Consider the following 16483-nt stretch of genomic DNA (forward strand, 5'->3'; position numbering starts at 1 on the left):
GGAAATGTAATTAAATGCTGACTGAATCATCTCAAGGAGATGTAACCATGAAAGGCACCTTCTCTGTGACACTGCTTTCTACCTTCTCAGATAAGTTTAGTCTACGTAGTAAAGTATGAACATCCATTTCTCTAAAGGAGTCCTTAAGAGGCTGCAGTTTCATAAAGACCCCTAGGAGGGTCTTTCTCTATGCCCCATATGGAGTTTGATATGGGGACATAAACATTTTCTACTCCATTTACTCTATTTATTGAAAACTTGGAAGCTCAAACCACTCCCATCTTAGTAATTATTTTTCCATTGTACCATTAATAAAGGAAAAAAGTATTAGCTGGTCTGGGAGAAGACTAATTGATAGGGAGAAAAGAAATAAACAAATTAGGATTGGTAATTCTATTGTGATAAAATGTCTTAATGCTATAATTACATTGTAAAGCTGGGTCATATAATTTTCGAAGGAGGCTTTTTAGTGTACATTGCACATTAAAATGCATTTGTATGTGCATTTTAATTTGATAAATGGTGACACCTTCCCATTCAAAATGCCAAGTAGTGGTTGACAAAGAGTTCAAGAGGGACTAAAAGAAGCAAAAGAAAAGTCTGTGTAAAAAATTTTAAGCCCCATCAGAACATGCTGAGGCCATATTCAGAAACTCTTGCTAAGAGATCAAAATCAGTGCTTCCCCCAAAACCATACATCAGGCATTATGAATTTTAAGTATGTAGTCATAGAGAGCATGTATTTAATCTTAAAAATATTTCAAAATGTACTGGCAAATTTAGGTCCTTGCTTATGGTCGCAGAAAGAAAAGAAAGTATTTCTTTTTCTATAATTGCATTTTCACGTAGTGGCTTGGATGAGAGAGTTATGAAGGTTATGAAAAGTGAAAAATATTGATATCAGAATGTTTTTAAAGTTAGAGTTGACAGGCTCATCTATCTGATATTGAGTGTGAGACAGAAGAACCAAGGTTGAAATCAGAGTTTGATCTGAGGAGCAAGATAGTCGGTAGTGCTAGTAATTGTAAGTGAGAACTTTAATGAATTAACAGGTTAGGTGGTGGTGATACTCAGTGAGTAATGAGTTGTGTTTAACTTGTATTGCTTATTTACACCTAAGTATAGATGTTGAATATCCAGTCAGATTTACAAATCCCTAATGCAAGGGAGACGTTGTCACTGAAAAGATACATTTGAATATCACCAGATTATAGATAGCTGTGACAGCCATCCTCCTATGCTGTGCTCAGTAGCTTCAGTCATATCTGACTCTCTGAGACCCTGTGGACTGTAGCCCGCCAGACTCCTCTTTCCTGAGGATTCACAGCCAGTCTCTCTTAAGAGGACCCCAAATGGTTCCTGGCCCCTGGTAGTCATGATCTTGTTAGGCCCCCTCCCTGCGTTTAACAGGCTAGGTCTATGTGACTAATAGAATATGCAAAAGGCTGAAGGATGGCTTGCCACTTCTGAAATCAGGTCACTGTTTCAGTCAGAGTTCTCAAGAGAAACAGAAGAAGAAGGAGGGAGGGAGGTGGAGGGATTGATTGATTGATTGATTGATGCATAACTCATTGAAGGAATTGGCTCATGCATTTATAGAGATTGTTGTTGTTGTTCAGTAGCTCAGTCATGTCCAACTCTTTGTGACTCCATGGACTGCAAAAGCATCGATTCTTTGGCGCTCAGCCTCCTTTATGGTCCAACTTTCACATCCATATATGACTACTGGAAAAACCATAGCTTTGACTAGATGGACCTTTGTTGGCAAAGTAATGTCTCTGCTTTTTAATATGCTATCTAGATTTGTCATGATTTTTCTTCCAAGAAGCAAGTGTCTTTTTAATTTTATGGCTTCAGTCACCATCCATGGTGATTTTGGAGCCCAAGAAAATAAAGTCTGTCACTGTTTCCACTGTTTCCCCATCTATTTGCCATGAAGTGATGGGACCAGATGCCATGATCTTCATTTTCTGAATGTTGAGTTTTAAGTCAGCTTTTTCACTCTCCTCTTTCACTTTCATCAAGAGGCTCTTTAGTTCCTCTTTGCCTTCTGCCTTAAGGGTGGTATCATCTGCATAACTGAGGTTGTTATTTCTCCCAGCAATCTTGATTCCAGCTTGTGCTTCATCCAGCCCAGCACTTCACATGATGTATAGACATTAAATAAGCAGGGTGACAATATACAGCCTTGACATACTCCTTTCCCAATTTGGAACCAGTCTGTTGTTTCATGTTTGGTTCTAACTGTTGCTTCTTGACCTGAACAGGTTGTTCAGGAGGCAGTAAGGTGGTCTGGTATTCCCATCTCTTGAAGAATTTTCCACAGTTTTTTTGTGATCCACATAGTGGATTTAAAGGGCTTTAGCATAGTCAATGAAGCAGAAGTAGATGTTTTTCTGGAATTCTCTTGCTTTCTGTGATCCAACTAATGTTGGCAATTTGATCTGGATCCTCTGCCTTTTCTAAATTCAGCTTTTACATCTGGAAGTTCTCAGTTCACATACTGTTGAAGCCTAACTTAGAGAATTTTGAGCATGACCTTGCTAGCATGTGAAATGAATGCAATTGTATAGTATTTTGTACATTCTTTTTCATTGCTCTTCTTTGGGATTGGAATGAAAAGTGACCTTTTCCAGTTCTGTGAGTTATTCCTTAAAACAAGATTCCAGTTACTCTTTGTCCTATTGCATGTTTCCTTAGTCACTCAGTCATGTCCAACTCTTTGCGACCTCATGGACTGTAGCCCACCAGGCTTCTCTGTCCATGGGGATTATCCAGGCAAGAATACTGGAGTGGGTTGCCAGGCCCTCCTCCGGAGGATCTTCTCAACCCAGGGATCGAACCCAGGCAGATTTTTTACCATCTAAGCTACCAGGGAAGTACACTGCCCTATTAGAGGATGATAAGTTTAAAAATAGTTCATGGCTTGCCATCTAAAAAGAAGTTGGCAGAAGAGATATCATTTGTTCAATAGACATTTACTGAGAGAATACTTTGTGCCAGGATCTGGTGATACCAAAATCAATAAAATAGGGAGTAATGAGCACCCCCAGCATTTCTTCTGCCCCTAAGTTTCTGGTTTATTATCTGGCAACCCACTAAGAAGGACACTTTTGGATATTTAGAGATTTCTGGTAAAGAAACTGCCTCTGCATGAAAAGGATCTGTGATGGGAGGGGAGGGTTTGCATCTGAGTCAAAGATGGTCCCTTTAATCAACCATCTGAATCAAAGTGCACCAATTTTAAATGTTAATCTCATTCAAAGACACTTTCACACACACAAAAAAATCCAGAATAATGTTTGACCCACCATCTGGACCACATATAGCCTAGCCATGTTGACTCATAATGTTAATTATTACAGTTATACAAGGCATATGGCCTCTTTCTTACTCTCTTGGATCACTTCCTTTGGGGGAAGTCATCTGCCATGTTGTAAGGATATTCAGGCAGCCTTGTGGAGAAGTGCATGTGGTGAGGAAGAGTCTTCTGCCACATAAGAGAGTTATTTTGGGAGCAAGTCCTTAAGCCCCAGTCAAATTCTCAGATGACCTCAGCTGCAGCCAAGAGCTTTCCTACAGCCTCATTAGAGAGCCCAACTGAAACCACCTTGCTATGCTTCTCCGGGATTTCTGAATCCTCAGAAAACATGCCAAATAAGATATGTTGTTTTCAAGCTACAAAATTTGGAGGTAAATTCTCATGTAGCCATTGCTAACTAATACAGATTATTGCTGAGAATGTGTAAGGATTAACTAAAACTTAAAATTGTGAAAGTTGTTTTGGAATAAGTCAGTGAGTGGATGTGAGAAGCCTGGATGAGGGCATTTATAAAAGCTTGTAGAGCCCTGAGGAAATTTGGTCACAACATCATGGCCCTTGAGGAATCTATGATTGATGAAAGTAAGGAAAATCTTTTTGGAAACTGGAGTGAAGGCAATCCTTTGATGTAGTGATGGAATGTTCAGCAACACCATTTCCTACATTAAAGAGGAAAGTAGAAAAAGTATCTAGTGAATCGGATGGTGTCACTAACGAGATTTCCAGCCAGAGTTTTAGAGAGCCCATTTATTTTTTATCTTATTGCTTATAAGTAACATATGAGACGGGAACTAGAAGGATTGTTAAATCTGAAGGAGTTAAGACTTGATGGTGTTGAAAATTTTTAGGTTTTCTTGTGCGAAAGTGATGCTAAAATAAGAGATGGCTTCTAAACAATGATCAGACCCAACACACTGCTAGGAAACATGGGCTAAAGATAAGGCATAAAGTGTGGCTATAAAAATCTTCTGTTAGGGCCTCAGAGAAATCAAAAGTGTACATCAGAGTGTCATTCTGGTCAGACACCAGGTCGTGTAAAGACAGTAATTGAGTAGTTCATAGGTCCTCCTAATCAAACAACTGAGCTTCCAAGAAGCTGAAGAGCACTGTTGCTCACCTGGCTTAGGATAAACCCAAGTGGAGAAGAGCTTATTTCAGAGAGGTGTTTAGTAAGTTTCTGTCCAGTATGTAGGGCAGAAGACTTATCTCTTGAGTTTCACAGACCTTCAGATTTAGAGAGCAATTGCACTTGAGGAAAGAGCTACTTAAGACATTAAATTAGAAAAGCTTCATTTACACTGGGCACCATCTTGCCTCCTGGTATTCACACCCTTGTTTAGACCTCTCATGCTCTACACTGAGGTTAGTCTGTGTGAACAACGGGAAATGACAAAAGCCTTGGCATGTTACTTCCACGGCCATGTTATATGACATTGTGGTTTTGCCTGGCTCTCTTGGAGTACTGCTCTGGGGAATTCCAGTGTCATGCTACCAGGTAGCACGGCAGAGTGGCCCTTATCAAGAAGAACAGACGCCTTCTTCCACCATCCAGGAAGAAAACTGAAACCTCTTTCCAGTAACCACCTAAGAAATCCATCTTGGAGTCAGATCCTCCAACTTGATTCCAGGCTTCAGATAACCTTCACCATAGCTGACAGCTACATTCTAACTGCAGGAGAGATCTTGAATCATAACCATCCACCTAAGCCACTGATGAATACTTCATCCTCAGAAGCCATGTGAGATAATAAATATCTGTTTTTTCAAACTGCTGAATTTGGAGTAATTTGTTACATAGCAATAGACAACTAATACAGTGCTATTTAAAGACATTGTTTTGAAGAGATCACCTAGAAAGTAAAGGTAGAGGGTAGGGAAGGCATGTGGTCAGGGAACTGGTGCCTGAATCCTGCTCGTGTTTAAGTATCAGAAATAGTGGAAAAGATACCGCTGTATAACTCTGGCCAATTAACTGGCATTTATTTTCCCAGTCCATCAAATAGAGATAAAATAGCCTACAGTGATGTGGGTGAAGAATAATGAGATAATGTTTATAATGGGTGTAATATAGTGTCTGCAACATTATACAGTACCAATTGGTATTTTCCTTTTTTCTTATACTCTACTTACTGAAGTTTTAGATGTTCATTATCATTAACAGGGCAGGATCTCAGAAGTTCAGATGAACATCGTGAAGTGTGTCAAATTTTCAGAATTATTTCAAAATTAGGTTGCCTATGCTCTCTGTAGATATCTTCCTTTCCCTTTAAATTGGTGCATTCTAAAATCCATTTTCCAAGGCCAGCAAAAGAATGCTATCTTATCAAAATATACATCTGTACCTTTAGAATTATATGTAAGGAATATTTCTGGGGAAGGGGCAGATTAAGGACTTAGCTACCAAATAATTTAGGTTTTAGTTTTATTCATGTGCATTAATATTTTCTCTAACTGTTGGAAAAATTTCTATCCAATCGTATATATTTTTTTCTGAGTGCAACATCCTGGGAAATTTTTTAAACAATTAGAAGTTAGAAGGTATCTTCAAAGCAGATGGGTAGAAAATGTATTTTCCTCAGAAATCATTTAATGTCACATTTAACTGAATGTACAGCTGAAACATGAGATTAGCCATCAAGCATCTGACAATTTTCATCCTGATCTGCCAGTCAAATGCTTCAAAAAGACTTAACAATCCTGCATTTCATAGAATATGGGCAAAATTAGATTCTTATTGATGGGAAAAAATGCAAGGCGATTATTTACTTTTTTTTTTTGGACTCCCTTAGAATTTTGGAATGAGGATTCTATAAAACTTGTTCTTATATTGTTGTGCAATAAACATGATGCCCAGATCACAAATTCCATTTTAGGTGATGATACTAAACATTTTCAAAAAAGTAGCTCAAAAAATGTCTTAAAATCTTTTAATATAAACCTACATAGAAAGAGAATTGTCATCTTGTCAGGGTAACATTGTAAATCTTAAACAGTGAGTGTTTCCACCACAAACACATGGCATGTTTGCACTGTTAACATAGGTGTTGGAATTACCTTTTATTACCCTTTGTGTCTATTGCTTTTCTAATCCTTTCTGTTCTACTCTTTAATGGCATATTAAGCTTGTGGAAAATATTCACTTTTTGCTTCTTAAAATATAAATATCATTCTTAGGAAAAATGTTTAAGGAGGGAAGAGAACGATGTTTTTTGTTTTTTGTTTTTCTCCCCCAGTGCCTCTGCTGACCTTAGTTCCCTGAAAACAGACTCAGATAAAAATTATTTTTAAGATATTTATTAGAGCTCTTCTATGAAAGTGTCTATAAGAAGGAGAAAGGAAAGTTTGGGCAGAAGGAGAAGTTAAACTGCTGAAGCAATGTAGCAGAAACATTCTGAAGTTGGGTTGACCTTCATATGTGTCCTCAGTTCAATTCAGTCACTCAGTCGTGTCTGATTTTTTGTGACCCCATGAATCACAGCACTGCAGGCCTCCCTGTCTATCACCAACTCCCGGAGTTCACTCAGACTCACGTCCATCGAGTCAGTGATGCCATCCAGCCATCTCATCCTCTGTTGTCCCCTTCTCCTCCTGCCCCCAATCCCTCCCAGAATCAGAGGCTTTTCCAGTGAGTCAACTCTTCACATGAGGTGGCCAAAGTACCGGAGTTTCAGCTTTGGCATCATTCCGTCCAAAGAAATCCCGGGGCTGATCTCCTTCAAAATGGACTGGTTGGATCTCTTTGCAGTCCAAGGGACTCTCAAGGGTCTTCTGCAACACCACCGTTCAAAAGCATCAATTCTTCAGCACTCAGCTTTCTTCACAGTCCAACTCTCACATCCATACATGACCACTGGAGAAACTGTAGCCCTGCCTAGACGGACCTTTGTTGGCAAAGGTTGCTTTTCAATATGCCATCTAGGTGGGTCATGACTTTTCTTCCAAGGAGTAAGCGTCTTTTAATTTCATGGCTGCAGTCACCATCTGCAGTGATTTTGGAGCCCCCAAAATAAAGTCTGACACTGTTTCCGCTGTTTCCCCATCTATTTCCCATGAAGTGATGGGACCAGATGCCATGATCCTAGTAGACCATTAGTGTTGCTCAATTCAGGCCGCCCCCAGAGGGGAGGGCAAACCTGTGAGCCAGTGGAGTGATGAGCCAACTGCTAGTTATCGAAGAATTTTGCAAACTGGTTATTTAACTGTTGATACCTTGATATCAGCCATCATGGAATTAATTATTTCAGGGTTTTGCTTTTGGAGCTCCAGTCTAGCAGCACAATACTGGGTGCCTCCCTGGGTGCATACCTCTTTAAGTTAATACCCAGAGATAAATGTAGCTGTGAGCCATAGCAAGCAATGATCCCAGAGGCCAAAGCAATGAGTGTCACCTTCGTTAAAGGGGAGACTTGGGTACAGCATGACAATGCTACAGTCCACATCATTTATCACCCACATTTACTTGGTTTGTACAGTAAGATCACCTCATCTGAGAGTCTTCCAGACTTCAAGTGCCCCCTCTTGTTTGGGTTACTTAGAAGATGAAGATTAGTTAGTAGACCTTGAAGCCAGATACTATGCTCGTCATTTTCCTTTTTCTCTCTTTCACAACCCCTTGTATATTCCTCTTTTGTTGGCCTGGGTGGCATGTCTGATGGGGTGAACCTCATCTTCATAACAGTGCCAAAGTGAAAGTGAAGTTGCCCAGTCATGTCCAACTCTTTTCAACCCCATGGACTGTAGCCCACCAGGCTCCTCCATCCATGGAATTTTCCAGGCAAGAGTACTGGAGTGGCTTGCCATTTCCTTCTCTAGGGGATCTTCCCAACCTAGGGATAGAACCTGAGTCTCCCACATTGTAGGCAGACACTTTACTGTCTGAGCCACCAGGGAAGCCGTAACAGTGCCAAATGACTCCCAAACGGATCACCAGCATGCCAGATTTACTTATCTCTGGCCCCATAATCGCTAGGTCAGGGTGAGTTACTCCTGGACTCCTTTCTTTGCCTCTGTTCTCTTGACTCAAAAAACTCAAAATGAATAGATGGAAGCTGAAAAATAAAGTTTAATGGAAGTTTGTGTCTCCTGGTGAAAGTTTTCTGCCTTTGGGAACCAGAAACTCGAGGTCCTAAGATCATAGAAAATGGAAATACAGTTTTCCTAGATGGGTTATTGTGAGTTGCAGTAATTAAGGGTGCCCCTATTCCTGCCCCTTTAGTTCCGAATTCATCTGTTCTACTAACTGGGGACTTTTCACATGCTGCTCTCTTTGAGCTGGTACCCCAGCTGGGTCAAGGAAGCAGCTCTGGGGTAGTATCATTTGTAGTAGGATGACCATGGTCATGGGTCCACTATATCTCCTTTGGTATGATGGTGATCCCTTGGTCTGTGATGTTGTTATGCAGGATTCTGGGTTGATATATCAGACATTCTGAATATCTTTGCATGGTATGTTAGCTGGGGCCCTGTTGGCAAGAATGGAAAAGCCAAACTTAGAATATATGGTGATTCCAGTTAAGATGCATAGCTGTATTTTAAGGTAAGAGAAATCCAGTGTAATAAGCTTGCCACTGATAAGTTTTCTTGTTGGATGATAATTAGGGTGTAATGCTGGTTTGTGTTGTGGCAGGTTCACCATTTGGCAGAAGCCGTAGCTATACCAGTCTTGGTGAGAGGGAACACATGTGTATATTCTATCTCTGACTTAATGCCTGATCCATTCATGAGGTCACTGTATAAAGAATGAGGTGGCAGACAACAGGGAAACTGATGGGAAAATGCAGAGTTGCTTTGACTGTTTGGTAGTTCAGTACTGTATTTCATTGAGTGTGTTTCTGGATTAACATTGTTACATAATAAAACATCTTAAAATACTGTGACTACTTCTGTTGGTACATCCATATGCCTCTTTCCCAGACCTTTCTGTTCTCAGTCTTCTCTCTCCTTCTAGGCCCATGGAAATTCAGCCAGTCACATGCCATTTCTCATTAGTCCATTTGCATTGTTATCTTGGATTGCTTCCTTTTCTATGCAAAGTGTAGAACCAGGTGTTTGAGACTTGGCCTTTTTATTTCTCTATTATCTGGTAAAAAAAAAATGCCTAATGTGGTCATAGATATGAGCTGAGAGAGAAGAACTGAGCTATCTGCTTATGCAAGGATGGTGCCTTACTTATGTTTGAACATACCACTTTCATATTACAATGAATTGCTCTTGGACTAGTCCAGCCTATGACATCATGAGTTTGACAGTACATAGCTATGGCCATGTGGTCAAATGATGTCTGTGGTTAGACATTCTGTCAGGGTACAGAAGCAGAAGAGTAGCTGTTTGTCAAATGGTATATAGTTATGCACTTTAAGGCAGAAACTTGCTGCCAATCCCCGGAGGTCTGATTGTGATTTTTCCGTTGGAGGATTTGATAAATGGCACTTGGTATGTTTACTATGAAAGTGGTATCCTTTAGGATTTTAATTGAGTAAAATCATGTACTGTAGTAGTTCAGAGTTTAGAATTTGGAGTATAGCAGACCATGATTGAAATCTTAATTCTGCCATTTTTTAGTAAGCTACCTTGGATGAGTGATATAAGCTAATTCTTTATTTCATCTGAAAATGGGGAAAAAGAGCATAATGTAATAAATTATCAAAGATAACCCAAAATATATGCAAAGCATCTAGTATGGTGCTGACTTGTAGAAAATACTTAAGGAGTAGAATTTAATTTTGATAATAATTAGCAATATTATCATTTTTAAAATTTACCTGAAAACCAAAAATATGTGTTCATTTAATTTTCCAGTGTATATTTGGTAGATCTTAATATTTTTGTTTGTTAATAAGTGTTAGTGTGGTTGCATGTGACTATTTTACATTCATAAGTAAATATTCAGCTGTATTACCTTGATTGACTAAATGAAAATTAACGACTGAGAACAAACATCTGAATATTGAGATCATGAAAGAGGAAATATTATATCATAAATACTTTATTCATAATTTAAAAAGCACAAATGAGCTGTCACACCAAGAAATTAAGAAAGCACAAATTAAAATTGAATTGTTAAAATAATTAGGAGTACTGCTGAATCACATGAGAATATATGTTCTATGTATTTCTTCCAGCCTGTCATTCAAAGCATTGCCATGTAAATATGTTATCAAAAAGAGGTCACTGTATATTACATTTGAATTTAGAAAAAGGCTCTAAAGACTATTTTCTTTTTCTTTCCTTCCTTCTCTCCTTATTGTGTTTCCTATAGCAAACTGTGAATTGAGATAGCTTAATTTTGTGTTTCCATCTGAAATTACACTTTGAAAATTACTGGGCTTATATGTCAGATATAGGAGGAAATCTCTGAATCAAAGTCTATATTATAGGATAAAAATATAAATAAAATATCTAAGCATATGCTTCCCTACTCTTCCCCATTTAAAATCCACCTACAGATTAAAAAACTTTTTTTTATATTGTCAGTGGATGTATTATACATGTCAAGACTTCAAACATTTTATCATATATACCAAAAAATCTTGATGTGGCATTTAATCTAGAGGGCCAAGGGCTAATGGAGAGGGCAGGTGGAAAGAACAGCACCGAAACCCCTCTTGACACTGCTGATGGATAACACTAGTGAGTCCTTATTTTGGGTCAGCCCCTGTTTCCAACTACATGCATTTTCAGCCGTGGGAAGCACTCTTAGGATGAGAATTTTCTCTCAAGTTATGGCAGCAATTGACCAGAAGAGATGCTGTATTCCTAGTCAAGCAAAAAAGACATGTAAGAGAAATGATCCCAGCTCAGATCTTTTAAACAAGAGAAGCAGTAGAGGCATATGCCTAGCTCTGCTCCCCACATGTCCTGCTAGCTCAGCACATGATTCCTGGACCTCAGAACTCACCATGTAAGTTTATTAATATATCAACCAACTGTTGAGCTTAAGGTCTGATCGCAGGATGCTGTCAGAAATCAAGCAGTACTGAGGGAAAAAAAAAAAAAAACAATAGAGGAAGTGAGTCTACTCAATTTATGGACAGACATGATCTGGGTGGGTATTTTTCACTCAGAATAATTATGTAAATAAAAACTGGCATGAGACCCATGGAAATGTCCACATAAATAAGAAAGAAAAATACACTAGTAAGAATCAGAAGAATGCACACACACACACACACACACACACACACACACACACACACATACACACACATATATATATACATCTCTATTCTGTTATCTATATCTATATTTATGTATCTATTTCTATATATCTTTAAAAGTTACCTTATTCCAGTTTTGTGTGCTGATGAGATTTCTTGAACTACATTTTAAAGTGCAATTTTGAGATTATTAATAAAAGACCCAGTGAAAGTGAAAGTGTTCATCTCTCAGTGGTGTCCGACTCTTTAAGAGACGAATGTGTCGGCATCAGACAACATGCTCCTGGGTGACAACCCAATGTGTCCGGTCCTTATAGAAGGCAAGTGGCCAAATCACGTGAAGAAGTAGTGTCATATTAGTAGCTTATGGTGAACAATGTCAGTTTTGTGATCTCTGAAGAAGAAAATTTAGCTTCAGGACCAGGAACCAGGCTTGATCACTCAAGAGCTTTTATGCAGCAGAGATTTATTAAAGTAAAAAAAGTGAAGTGAAGTGAGTGAAGTCGCTCAGTCGTGTCCAACTCTTTGCGGCCCCATGGACTGTAGCCTACCATGCTCCTCCATCCATGGGATTTTCCAGGCAAGAGTACTGGAGTGGATTGCCATTTCCTTCTCAAGAGGACCTTCCCAACTCAGGGACTGAACCTGGGTCTCCTGCATTGTAGGCAGATGCTTTACTGTCAGAGAAAGCTTCTGACACAGACATCAGAAGGGGATGGAGAATGTCCCCCTTGCTAGTGTTAGCAAGTATTATTACTTTTTAAATTAGTTATTACAATAAATCAAAAAAAGTCTTAAGGTTATAAAGATTTTACTAGACCCACTCCCATAATTTATATTTTAAGATAACAAGATTAGAATGAATAATAGAAAGATCTTACCAGACCCACTCCCATAATATACATTTTAAGATGACAGGATTAGACAGAAGGTTCTTCTGTCTAATGTTAAGGAGAAGCATATCCTCAAGCAAGATACACTGTTATATTGACTAAGACAAAGCAATGTAGAAAAAAAAAAAAGTTTGTCCTTTTGTCCTTGAGAGCCTCAGACCCCTTTCTCCTCCTTGGGAACCCTGGACGTCTTATCAACCTACTTGGGAATTAACTCTCTCATTCCCTGCCTTTCTTTTAGGAGAATTATGTTGCCTAGGGAAAGGGGCATCATTTTCACTCCCTAACTACTTTCTGCTGTTGAGGGGTATTGTCCCTAAATTGTTGAAGCAACAAATTCTCCTAACCTTCATATTGAGGGTCTCTGATCCAGGGGCCCCAAGTAATAGTTGGAGGAGGCTGTGGCATCATAGGAGCCTAACTTAAAGACTTTCAAACAGTTAGGAACAAGCCCCATTTTACAGTTACAGATGTAAGACAAAATAGTCATTAAACCACATTAAGACTGATTTGGTCCAAACTCCTGTTTTTTGTAACTTATGGCAGATATCTGGAGCTGACTGAGTGAGAAATCTATCTTTTAAGATCATTCCTCCTTCTGCACTTTCAAGATCAACATCAGTAAACTTGTGGAGAGCCTCCCATAGTCTATCTAGGAATTTACCAGGAGTTTCCTTCTCTCCCTGTTCTATGCAGTCAACTTAGCACAGTTTAAAGTCTTGGCATGTGCTCGCTTGAGTCCTTCAAGAGTATATCTGACAAAGTGGCTCTGTCATAGCAACTGCTTGGCTCCCAGTAGGGAGGAGGGCTATTTCATACTCCCTCTTTCCTCTTGTCTCAAGTTCAAGCCATTTATCTCCAAACGTGGTAGCTTCCCCCCAAACTCAAGTGCTCTAGTCAGGAGTCAGCATCTGTCCCAAGACATGCATTACATCTCTCCAACTAAGGTCATGCAGTAAAGTTAATCCCATAAAGGCTTCTATGTACTTTTTGGATCCTCTTGATAGTCTCAACCACAATTGGTACTGTTTGAATTTCTACTAAGACTGAGGCAGCCCCTCCTGGAAGGACGCCCTAACTCTCAGCCTGTTCAGTTGGGAGCCCCAGATAAAGGGGCAAAGTAAGAGAACAGGAGGCAGCTGAATGTTTCACACCCCATAATGTTTCACTTATGTCCTTATTTTAGGACATATGTCTGGCATGTCTTGCAGAGAGATAAGAACAACACATAAGGCACTTCTATCCATTCCTCTTGTTTTCTATAGAACTGGTCTAATTGTAAAACAGCATTGTAACTGAGAGACCCTTTAACAGGCCAGTGTTACCTATCTTCCAAAGGCTATTGTGGCCATTCAGTATCACAGAAAATCAGGAGTGACTTTTTGAAACTCTGGGGATCAAACTTGTCCCAGCATTTAAAAAAAAAAAATACATTTCAAAGGAGTGGTTTTGGAACTGCTAGCTCTCATCTGTAAGAGAAAAAGAAGTGGCATCCACAGACATGGCTTTTTTCCCCTGGAAGCGTCCTTCCCTGCTCTACATGGGGTTATAGACAGACTTCTTCATGAAAGCTTTCCCTGATCAGACTTAGTCTGTCCTTTACCAATGCAGGCATCTTACTCATCCCTCCTGGCTCTACCACTGAGGTGGGGTGGAGATGCGCCAGGGGTAGACCTGATAGCATCCCAGATTGATTTAGTTCCATACCATCAAGACCTTTGTTTGACTTGCCGTTTTCTTCTGATGCCACTCAGGGTGGAGCAGAGTAGCTTTTTGGAATGCCTACCAAGCTAGGACCACTAGGGGAAGCTCCCTAGTGCCTATGCACATTCCTGAATACAGTCCTGACTGCAGTGGAGGCAGTGAGTCATAAAGGGATGGACAACAACCAAGATGTCCCGTCTGAGTGTCACCATACCACAGCAGTATATGCGATAGCAAAAGAGGTTCTGGAGCGTTGGCCAGAGAGGGAAGAGTGATTTTTGTCCTCAAGCTATTAGGGCCAGTCCTTCCAGTTCATTTCCACAGCTTCTACAAAAGAAATACCTAAGGAGTTGAGACAGAAGCCATCAGAGGGCCTTCTCTGGTCTGCTAAGAGCTAGCGCTACCCAAGGAGGAAGTCCATCGCATTTCCAATCTGACCAGATCCTGCAGTTCCCCATCTGTGTCCTCAAAAACCTCATGGTTGCCAGCAGTGCTTCTATCCACATAGATAGGAGACACAGGTGTGACAAAGACCCAGCTCGCTGGAACCTGAGGCAGGTAGCCGAGAGAGGGACCTCTAGCCTGAGAGATGTTCCTGGAGCTAGAGTTCTGCCTCACTCCCAAACATGCTGCTGGAACTGGAGCTCCACATCACTCCCAAACTTGCTGTTAGTGACTTTCTAGCAAGGCTTGCCTAGTCTAGCAAGGCTAAGTGCTTCCATACACGGGGTCTAAGTAAAAGTACATAGTAACAGAATGAATCACAAGTCCGTTGAAAATCTATGATCCAACAGATTAGGTTAGTAGTTCTAATTCCCTACACAGTTAGGAAATGGCCAAAGGGACCAGGAAAAGGTGACAGAGAAAGGAAAGTTCAGTCCACACACTTTGCCCATTTCTGGTCACTCCCCTCGCAGGGGCCTTGGGCGTCTCTTGGCACTGGCAGGTTGCTATAATCCCCCACCCCCACCCCCCCCCTGCAAAGGCTCCCCTTTTGGGGGCTGCCTTCAGTCATAACGAGGCACCATGAAACCATGGAGCAGGGCTCGTCACTTGCTTCACGCAGGTGTGTCATTCATTGACACAAGCACACCTTAGAGTTAGTAAAGTAAGGCAGAAAATGTGCATACTGAGAAAGCAGAGAGGCTAGGGCTCTCTGAGTGTTCTTATCTTGTCCTGAAGATCCTGGACAAGCCCCCAAGCTGATAGCTTATGGTGAATGATGTCAGATTTGTGATCTCCGAAGAAGATTTAGCTTCGGGACCAGGGACCAGGCTTGATCCCTCAAGAGCTTTTGTGTAGCAGAGTTTTATTAGCATAAGAAAAGGAACAGAGAAAGCTTCTGGCATAGACATCAGAAGGGGGACAGAGAATGCCCCCATTGCTAGTGTTAGCAAGGGAGTTACATACTTTTTGCGGGAGACCCGGGTTTTATCCCTGGGTTGGAAAGATTCCCTGAAGAAGGAAATGGCAAACCACTCCAGTACTCTTGCCTGGAAAATCCCATGGACAGAGGAGCCTGGTAGGTTACAGTCCATGGGCTTGCAAAGAGTTGGAAATGACTGAGCAATTTCACTTTCACTTTTATATACCTTTATAATGTTATTACAATAAATCAAATAATGTCTCAAGGTTGTAAAGATCTTACTAGACCCACTCCCGTAATTTATATTTTAAGATAACAAGATTAGAAAGAACAATAGAAATATCTTACCAGACTCACTCCTATAATATACATTTTAAGATGACAGGATTAGTCAGAAGGTTCTTGTTAAGGAGAAACATGTCCTTGAGCAAGATACATTGTTATATTGACTAAGACAAAGCAATGTAGCAAAGAATGTTTGTCCTTTTCTCCTTGAGAGCCCCAGACCCCTTTCTCCTCCTGGGGAACCCTGGACATCTTATCAACCTACTGCAGAATTGACTCTGAATATACGTGTGTGTGTGTGTGTGTGTGTGTGTGTGTGTGTGTATGTACAAATATAAACCACTATTGTTTATTTCCTAAGTCAATTTGTGATTATCTATAAGCTGCAAAAGTAGATCTAAACACTTTTCTCCTGACTCTATCCTTATAGCTGAGACATATTTTAGGATAAGAAATGGTTTCTTCACTGGGACCTCTTGCAGTTAAGATTTTTCTTGGAGAGATACAAGAAAGCATTGCCTACAACAGGCATTCATACATTTTTTAGTTTCTGTTTGAAAAACAGTATAGAAAGGTCAAGTGGCCAAATGTGATAACCCTGGCCACTGCTGTGTTCACCTTGTATGAATTTTCTAAAAGCAAAATATAGAAATGGCTGAGGCTTTTAAAGCAGGGATGGCAGGCATTTTCTGTTAAGAGCCAGATAGTAAATATTTCAGGCTTTGTGGGCCATATGGTTTGTGTCACAGCTATCAAT

Source organism: Budorcas taxicolor, chromosome 5, assembly GCF_023091745.1.
Source record: "Budorcas taxicolor isolate Tak-1 chromosome 5, Takin1.1, whole genome shotgun sequence".
Lineage (NCBI taxonomy): Eukaryota > Metazoa > Chordata > Mammalia > Artiodactyla > Bovidae > Budorcas > Budorcas taxicolor.